Raw genomic sequence first — 10,596 nt, 5'->3', positions numbered from 1 at the left:
GAGAATAAATTCCTGTTTGCTAAAGCCATCTACTTATGGGTTTTGTTGTTGTTGTTATAGCAGCACTAAGAACCAAGACAATTTAATTGTACTCATATGGAACTTGTACATAGACCAAGAGGCAGTTGTGTGAACAGAACAAGGGGATAATGTGTGGTTTAAAATTAGGAAAAGTTTGTCAGAGTTTTATCCTTTTATTTTTATTTCTTCTGTATGCTGAGAAAATAATTTGAGAAGCTGGGCTGTGTGGAAAAGCACATGGCATCAAGATTGGAGGAAACCTCATTTGTGACCTGCAATCTGCAAATGACACAACCTTGCTTACTAAAAGTTAAGTGGACTTGAAGTACTTTGTGATGAAGATCAAAGACTACAGCCTTCAATAGGAATTGTGCCCCAACATAAAGAAAACAAAAACCCTCACAACTGGACCAATAAGCAACATCATGATAAATAGACAAAAGATTGAAGTTGTCATTAATTTCATTTTACTTGGATCCACAGTTAACGCCCATGGAAACAGCAGTCAAGAAATCAAAGGATGTATTGCATTGGGCAAATCTGCTGCAAAAGACCTCTTTAAAATGTTAAAGAGCAAAGATGTCACTGTGAAGACTAAGGTGCATCTAACCTAAGCCATTGTATTTTCAATCACCTCATAGGCATTTGAAAGCTGGACAATGCATGAGGAAAACCAAAGGAGAATTGATGCATTTGAATTGTGGTGTTGGCGAAGAATACTGAAAATGCCTTGGATTGCCAGAAGAACAAACCAACCTGTCCTGGAAGAAATGCAGCCAGAATACTCCCTAGGAGAGAGAATGGCCAGATTTCATCTCATCTACTTCAGTCACGTTGTCAAAAGGGATCAGTTCCTCGAGAAAGATATGTTTGGTAAAGTAGAGGGTCAATGAAAAAGGGGAAGACCTTCAATGAGATGAATTGACACAATGGCTGCAACGATGGGCATAGCAAGGATTGTGAGGATGAGTTGGAGCCAACTCAGGAGCACCAAACAACAACAACATGTATTCATTTTTCAACCTTTGATGATAAACTCAGAATTTCGTTGGTCATGGAAATGTTTTAGATAAAAGTCAGAAATTGCAGTGCTGTCTTTGATATCCTATACTTCTTATACTGGTTCTAAAATGTTGTGTCTCGATATATGTTAATTCAATGGCCTCTAGTCCAAACTTTACAGGTTGTATGTGAGGGCAGCAGTGAAATACCCCCTCAGGACTTAATAATAGGATACCCCCAGAGGGTTAATTAAGTATGAGAAAATTCTCAGTATTTCCCAGAACGCTGTAGATTGTTAATTGATATTAACTCATTTGAAGAAACAAAGTATCAAAATAGTGACTAAAATAGGGTTTGGAGAAAGAAAATATGACAATGTGTATGCAGTGTTCTCTGTGGAAGAGAGGTATTGAATCCAAGAGAAAAGAGCAGTTTAGTCACCAGGTGTGTTCTCTACTTCAGATAGGATCAGTTTATCAAGACTTGCAATGGCTTGGGGAGAACATGTCTTGAAACTTTCCATTTCTTTTGGTTCTAATTGCAGGCTTATATGAACCAGCTGATTGCTAATACGGCCTCCAGGCTATCATCACTGGGGATGAGGAGGAAGCCTGGATAAGGGCACCAAGATTCCATTCTGGAATAGTAACTGTGGAGAAGTTTCTCTGATATGTACATCCAATCTCATGAATTTGGTTTGTGTAGTTCTGCCCCCAAGATTCTATCAATTTAGTCCATTTGTAATACTCTTTTTTTTTTAAATTGTGATTTGCGTGAAGATTTACAGAGCAAATTCACTTTCCATACAGCAGTTCACATTGTAATATTCTTTTAAAGTACAGTTTTCAACTTTCGGATGGAGAACCAAAACCCAGACAGATTATTGCAAGCTTCACTCTGTGTGTCTTTACCATCACCAGGGCACCAGCCTTGTCCTAGAAACACTGTCCTCGCTAAGACTGCTCTCAAACGTCCATCACAGACATTCTAGGCAAATATGCTAAGTGGGGAACAAACCCTGACATGCTTGTGACATAAAAGGTAGCAACTGAGTAGGAAAAAGAAATAAAGAAAATTTACCACAGTATCATGTTGTAGTTTGGCAGTAGCTCTTGGTTCAAGAGATGAATTTTCACCAGTTGAATGTCACATCTCTAAAACTCAAAGGGGGAAAAAAAGGAGCTTTGGTGGCATAGTGCCTAAGGCATTTGACTGCTAACCAGAAGGCTGGAGGTTCAAACCTACCAGACAATCCTCAGAAGGAAGACTGGGCAATCTACTTCCATAGAGATACTGCCTTGGAAAGCCAGGGAGGGGTCGCTGTGAGTCAGAATCAACTTGATGGCAATGAGTTTTTTTTTTTTTTTTTTTCTTTTTCCAATGGTAACTCTGTTTAATTTTTTGAGGAACTGCCAAATGTCTTCCACAATAGCTGCACCATTTTACATTCCTACCAGCGATGTATGCAGGCTCCACTTTATCCCCATCCTTGCTGATACTTGTTATTGTCAGTGTTTTTTATTATAGCCATTCTACTGGGAGTCCTTGGGTGGTTCAAATAGTTAATGTGCTCAGATACTAACTGAAAGTTCAAGTCCACCTGGAGGTGCCTTGGAAGAAAGGCCTGACAATCTACTTCTGAAAAATCAGCCATAGAAAACCCTATGGAGCACAGTTCTACTGACACACATGGGGTACCATGAGTTGGAATTGACTTGACCACCTTGGTTTTATTGTATATGAAGTGGTATCTCACTGTCGTTTTGATTTGCAGTTTCCTGATGACTGGCCAGGAGCTCTGGTAGCGTAGTGCCTAAGGCACTTGACTGCTAACCAGAAGGCTGGCAGTTCAAACCTACCAGCCACTCCTCGGAAGGAAGGTTGGGCAACCTACTTCTGTAGTGATACCGCCTCAGAAACCCAAGGAGGGGTCGCTGTGGCTTGGGTCCGATTCCACAGCACCTAACAACAACAACGATGACTGGCTCTGCTCCTCTTTTGTGCCACCATTCTCTCTACTCTTCTGTGTTCACCTAAACACATTTGTATCTCCTGAAAGAAAAACCAGACAAAATTACAAACATGTAATTAACCCATCACACTTGCAGTTTTGATCACCCCCACCTTCATCCTTACTCCCCAGTCTCTCCTGCCTTCTGACCATAGAACCAACTCATATCAAATAACTCTTCACATCTGCAGTTTAAGTGCTCTGGCTTATGTGTTTAGAAGTGTCCTCTGAGCAAGTAGTTCATCTTTGTCCTGAAATACACATAACATCACCACTATTATGTGGCAAGGAAATTATAGAGGCATTTGTATGCAAATACCATTTTTTGCCTTCTATTTTTTTTTGGGGGGCAGTTTTAAGCCTTTATTTTAAAAAGTCCCCTCCTGTCCCCAAACATCACCAAGGATTATCCCATCTTCTGTGGGAAGAGAACTACCCCAGTGACTATGTGGGACACAGAAGAAGTAGATATATTAGATTCCTGTGTTCAAGGAGCTCATGAGAGAACAAGACACATACAGGAGAGTGGGTAGAGCTTACGTGTGTGAAATAGAGAAAAGTTCAGGCACCACCTCTCACCTTACCCATTTATGGTACCAGTGGTAAAGTGCATTTTCTGATATTATTCTTACAACAACCTTGTGATGTAGGCAGGGGAGGGAATAATACCCATATTTGTAGATGAAGAATCTGAGACATAGATAGAAAGCTCAGGGAAGTTGCCATGGTGGTAAAAGACAAAGCTAAGAAACCAGTCCTGTGGGGCCTGGCTGGTGTTCTTTTTCAAACAAGGTAGTGTTTCGCATCATGCATGAAGGCTTGAATGCCAAGCAGAGTGCTTTCCATCCTCACCCAGAGCTGGGACCCACCCAAGCATTCTCCCACGGCAGACGCCTGAGTATTCCCCCTGTGACCTCCTTCTCACTGAGCAGAAGAAGAAGACTTCCTTTCCCTGCTTCCATGATCTTCCCACCTATGCCCTCAACTCCACCCTGTCCCACCAACTCAGGGAACTCCCTCCATCCTGTCCCCTTCCTTTTTTAAAAAAATAATTTTTTAAGCTTCATGGACTTATAATTTCCATAGAATAAAACGCATCCATTCCAATCGTACTATTTATGAGCTTTCTTTTCTTTTTTTTGGCAGGGTGAGGGGCAATGGTGGTTTCAGTGGCAGAATTCTTGCCTGCCATGCTGGAGGCCTAGGTTCAATTCCTGGTCAGTGAAGCTCAAGTGCAGCCACCACCCGTCTGTCAGTGGAGTCTTGTGTGTTGCTATAATGCTGAATGTGCTGAACAGGTTTCAGTGGAGCTTCCACACTAAGAGGTACTAGGAAGGAAGGCCTGTGATCTCTTTCCCCAAAATCAGCCAATGAAAACCCATCTTGGTTAGGTTTCAGCTGAGCTTCCAGACTAAGATAAACTAGGAAGAAAGGGCTGGCAATCTACTTCCAGAAAATCAGCCAATGGAAACCCTATCAATCACAATGGGTCGGATCCCGCTGAGTATGGAGTCGCCATGAGGTGGGAGCTGATTCAATGGCCACTAACAACATTTATGGGTTTTGGCACAAGTATGCAATCCTGGAACCACCACCACAATTGAGTTTAGAACATTTCTACCACCCCCAAAATTTCTCTCGTGGCCTTTGTTCTCAATATTTTTTGCCTTCTTAAAGAGCCTGGTGGTTTTCATGTGTCCACCCATTTTCCCATAGGACATAGGGGAAAATGACCCCATCTACAGCTCCAGGGATATCTTCTGATTAGTTTAAACCAGTTATGGTAATCCCACTCCCCTTCCCAGAGATTAATTTAGGAAGAAGGTTGTGAGCTATTCTGCCAATGAGGTGAAATAGGAAGTGTGATGGAGGCGGGGGGTGGGGGCGAAAGCTTCCAGGAAAGGTCTCTTTACTCCTGAGATAAAGAGATAGAGGAAGAAAAGAATCATCTTCCTGTGGATATTGCCTAAACATGCCTATGATACCTAAAACTGCCTTAGCCATGTTACTACTATAATGGAGGATGAGGGTGAAACTCGTTCAAGAAGCGGAGGCAGAGCTGTGCCATCTCAAGCCTGCTTATAAGATGTTATAGTACTGTAATTAATAACAAACTTCCTTATTGTTTAAGCCAGCTTCAACTTGAGTTTTCTGTTATAAGCAGCCAAAACTTTCCTAGTTGATAGATCAGTTTGAAGGAAAGTGTCAGAGACCATACATCACAAGCATGAGTTTTAAGTTTAGGTTTATGTAAATTCTCTTTCATGAGACTGGGAAAAAGCAAAAATTACTCTGAACAAAACAATGACAAAAGCAGTTAAGTTATGCCAAAGTATAAGTTTTCCAATTATTTTCAGTTAATTTATGACCTTAGTGATAAAAAATTATTTTCAAGATGAATTTTTAAGTATATTTTAGAGTAATTTTCAGTTTATGGAAGAGTTACCAAGATAGTATAGAGAGTTCCTGTATACTATTTATTAACCATAGTACATTAGACATAACTAAGAAATTAAATTCGATACAATACTAGTAAATAAAGACTTTATTCAGATGTCACTAGTTTTTCCATTAGTGTCCTTTTTCTGTTCCAGGATAGTACATTGCTTTTAGTTATCTATCACGTCTTCTTAGTCTCTTCTAATCTATAATAATTTCTCCTTCCTTGTTTTTCATGACCTTAACATTTTGTAGAGCACCAACTGGTATTTTATAGACTATCCCTCAGTTTGGGTTTGCCTGATTTTTCTCATGATTAGACTAGAATTATGGGTTTCAGGAAAGATTACCACAGAGATAAAGTACCCTTCTCATTGCATCATATTGGGAGGTTCAGAATATCAACATGACTTACTACTGGTTATATTAGTCTTGATTACTTGTTTAAGGTGGTGTTTACCACCTTTCTCCACTGTGAAGTTAGTTTTTCCCTTTCTGTAGTCTGTTCTTTAGAGCAAGTCACTAAAGCTTATACACACTCAAAAGGAGGGGAATTAAGTTCCACCTTCAGTAGGGGGCAATGAGGTGTCATATATCTTTTGGAATTCTTCTGTAAGGAAGAGCAAAGATGAATTTTAATAAGACTTTTCTATATCTCTACAGATACTGAACAGGTCGAGGATTTCTTGATTATGCTCAGTCATTAAGGACTCAATAAGTTCTTAAAATGCAACCATAGCATTTGGACTTTATTATCTGCTCTCTGTATACCCAGTGCATGTGGAATACCTGAAACCCCTAGCTTCAACCAGCTAATCTGCTTTGACACAGAGTCTGCATAAGAAACATTCTGGATGTCAGTGAAAATGATTGCGTAAGGAACTCCAAAACTCTACCCCTAAACAAAAGCACCTGAAAAGCTGACCAAAACTGTCAGAAGCAACTTTTTTCTTTTTTAAGCTCTGTAAACAAACCAAAGCTGGCAGCAAGAAGAAATATAAGGGAATGGAAACAGTACACTAGAAAATATATCTTCAACACAAAAGAAGGTAGTAATGGAAGAACTGAGGAACAAAAGAGATAAGACATATTTTAAAAATAGCAAATATGATGATAAAAGGGTAGATCCAACAAGAAGATAAGACAATTATAAACATACATGAACCTAGCAATAGAAACCCAAAACACATGAAACAAAAACTAATGGAATTTAAGGGAGCAAAGAATACCTGGAGATGCTAGCATTTTTAGAGCAGTATTTTAATAGTGCAAACCTCAATACTGAATAGAAAAATAGGCAGAAGAGCAATAAGAAATGGAATACTTGACCAACACTATAAACAAACTAGACTTAACACACATCTATTGAACATTCCACTCAACAACAGCAGAATACCCATTCTTCTTAAGTGCACAGGAAACATTCTTCAGAATAAATCATGTGTAAAAAGTCTCAATAAATTTAAAAAGATTGACATAATACAAAGTATATTCTCCACCAACACTGGAATAAATTGGAAATTGATTTAAAAGAAAAAAAAAGCAAATTTTGGAAATTCACAAATATGTGGAAATTAGAAACACTCTAAGTAACTAATGGATCAAAGAAGAAATCACAGGAAAAGATATAAAATACTTCTTCGAGATGAACAAACATGAAAACGTACCAAGATTTATAGTACTCAGAGGAAAATTTATAGATGTAAATGCTTGCATTAAAAAAATGTCAAATGAAAAATAACTTTCCACCTTAAGGAATTAAAGAAGAGAAAACTAAACCCATAGTAAATGGAAGGAAATAATAGAGTGGAGTAAACAAAATAGAGAATAGAAAAACAACAGAATCAACAAAAGCAAAAGTTAGTTCTTTGAAAAGATCAGCAAAGTTGACAAACCTTCAGCTAGAGTGACTAAGGAAAAAAAAAAGAAAACTCAAATGACTAATATCAGGAATGAAAGTGGAACATTACTACAGGCCTTACAGAAATAAAATCTATAATAGAATACTATGGATGATTGCATGCCAACAAATTTGATAACCTAAATAAAATGGAAAAAAATTCATAGAAACATACAACCACTCCGCACTTATCATCACGGTTAGATTCCAAAGACCAGGTCATTATGCGAAAATCTGTGTTATGTGAAAATGGAGAATGACTATATCACTACGTAACTACCAACTTACATCATTATGTAACTGCCAAACCACTGAGAATCAAGGACCAGTCAACTGACACAACCTTAACCATCACAGCCATCATTACTCTTGTCTTGCTTCTCAGCCTTTGTTACTGCCAGGTGGATGTTGTTAATATGCAAAATAGTCGTATAGTAGATTGTTTTACTATTGTCATAAATGTGAAATGTCAAATGAGACAGTCAATAAGTGAAGAGTAGGTATAAATACCAAAACTGACTCAAGAAGAAATAGAAAATCTGAGTAGACCTAAACAAGTAAAGAAATTTGGTCAGTAATCAAAAAACCTCTAACAGAGAAAGGCCTACATTTGTGAATTCAAACAAATGTTTAAAGAATGAACAAACTACCTTCTCAAACTTTTACAAAAAATAGAAGAAGAGGGATCACTTCTCAACTAATTCTATGAGGCTGGTATTGCTCTCATAGCAAAGCTAAGCAAAGACATCACAAGAAAAGAAACTATAAACTAATTTATAAAGACAGATGCAAAAATCCTCAACAAAAACCTAGCAAACTGAATCAGCAGTATATTAAAATGATTACACATCATTATATAAAGTAAGATTTATCTCAGGAATGCAAGAATGGTTCAACATATGAAAATTAATCAATGTAATACCCCATATTAATAGAATGAAGAAAAAAACTCACCTGATCATCTCAATAGATGCAGAGAAAGCATTTGATAAAACCCAACACCTTTTCATGAAAAAACACTCAACAAACTAGGAATAGAAGGGGATTTCCTCAGCATATAAAGAGCACCTATGAAAAACACACAATCAACATTATCCCTAACGATAAAGCAATTGAAAGCTTTTATCCTAAGATCAGACTATAGGACTGTGATGTCTGCGGCTGCCTCTTTTATTCAGCATTGTACTGGGAGTTCTAGCCAGAACAGTTAAGCAAGGAAAAGAAATAAAAAGCATCCAGTTGGAAAGGAAGAAGTAAAATTATCTCTATTCTAGGATGACATGATTCTATATATTGAAAATCCTAAAGAATTCACAAAAATACAGTTAAAGCTAATAGATGAATTCAGCAATATTGTAGGATTCAAAACATACATACAAAAATTAGTTACATTTCTATACACTGGGGAGGATAGTTAATGTTATGTGTCAGCTTGACAAGGCTATGATTCTCAGTGGTTTGGCAGACACTATGCAATCAACTTCCATTTTGTGATCTGATGTGAGCAATCAATCAGTTCAAAGGGCAGTGTCCTTGGAGGTGTGGCCGTATATGTGGATATTCTGGCAAATCTTGCTCTCTTTCTTAACCCTGTACTTTTCTCATGACCTGACCTGCAGATTTGGGGTTGGCTAACCCCTACAACCCTGTAAGCCAGCAGAGGTCTTCAGTCTTCAGTCCTGACCTATGAAGTTGGCACTTGCCAGCCTCTACAATTGTATGAGCCATTTCCTCACATTTGAGAGAAGTTATTTCCTTGAAGTAAATGTCTATGTATATTTATTTATATATGCTTCTCTGGTTTTGCTTCTCTAAAAACCCAGACTAAGATAACTAGCAATGAACAATTCAAAAATGAAATCAAGAAAACAAATCCATTACAATAGCACCAAAAATAATAAAGTAATGTAAAAATAAATTTAACCAGGGATGTACAAGATTTGTACACTGAAAACTAAGAAATATTGTTTAAATAAAGAAGATCTAAATAAATAGAAAGCAATTTCGTGTTCATGGATTGGAAGATTTCATGTTATTAAGATGGCAGTACTCCCCAAACTTGATCTACAGATTTAATGCAATCCCTATCAAAATTCCACCTGCCTTTTTTGCAGCAATGAACAAATTTTTATATGGAAATGTAAGGGAAATTTTTATTTGGAAATGTAAGGGACTCTGAATAGCCAAAACAATCATGAAAAAAAAAAAATTGGAGGATGCATGCTTTCCAATTTCAAACCTTACTACAAAATTACAATGATCAAGGCAGTGAAGTACTGCCATAAAAATAGACATATAGATGAATGGAATAGAATTGCAAGTTCTTTAAACTCATATCTATGACTAATTGATTTTTGACAAGGGTGCCAAGACCACTCAATGGAGAGTAATCTTTTCAATAATTGGTACTGGAAAATGGATATCCATACTTAAAAATAAATTTGGAGCCCTACTTCACACCATATATAAAAATTTACTCAAAAGGGATCAAAGACCTAAATGTAAGAAATAAAGCTATAACACTCTTAGAAGGAAACAGGTATTAATCTTTGTGACCTCGGATTAGGCAACGGTTTCTTAAATATGACACCAAAAGCATAAGCAACAAAAGAGAAAACAGATAAATTGGACTCCATTAAAATTTAAAACTGTGCATCAAAGGACACTATCAAGAAAATGAAAAGGTAACATGTAGAGTAAGATAAAAATATGTGCAAATCATACACCTGCTAAGTCTGTAGTCATAATATGTAAGGAACTTTTAAAACTCAACACTAAAAAGACAAATAATTAAAAAATGGACAAAGGATTTGAACAGACATTTATCTAAAGATGATATACAAATGGCCAATAGACAAATAATTTAAAAATGGACAAAGGATTTGAACAGACATTTATCTAAAGATGATGTACAAATGGCCATTAGGCTGCCTCTTCCGGGTTTCCTGGGCATTCCTTCCACACTGAATTGCAACCAGTTTAACTGGGTTCTCTTTCTATATTGTAGTGACTCTGAAGACAGGAACTATAGCATTCTCCTCTGTATCCCAAAACAGTTGGATGAATGAATATACTAGTGAAGAAAAATGGAAACAGCAGTAAAAAGAAATGCCTGCCCTCTCCCTTTCATGGATCAGATCCTGAGGGAAAGCATAGAAGATGATATAAAAGTGGAAAGGATTGGTATGGTAGGCAGTTTAAAAAGCTATTTATTTATTTATTT

At 37.3% G+C, this 10,596-nt stretch overlaps 1 pseudogene; it reads left to right on the top strand.

The window, feature by feature from the left end:
* Positions 1 to 10,459: 10,459 nt before the first annotated feature.
* Positions 10,460 to 10,596, top strand: part of LOC103198532 — a 42,444-nt pseudogene continuing 42,307 nt past the window's right edge.

Source organism: Orycteropus afer, unplaced genomic scaffold, assembly GCF_000298275.1.
Source record: "Orycteropus afer afer isolate SDZICR_OR568_19922 unplaced genomic scaffold, OryAfe1.0 scaffold00095, whole genome shotgun sequence".
NCBI classification, from domain to species: domain Eukaryota; kingdom Metazoa; phylum Chordata; class Mammalia; order Tubulidentata; family Orycteropodidae; genus Orycteropus; species Orycteropus afer.
Note: the sequence above shows the minus strand (reverse complement) of the source record. Positions and strands in the feature narration are given on the sequence as shown.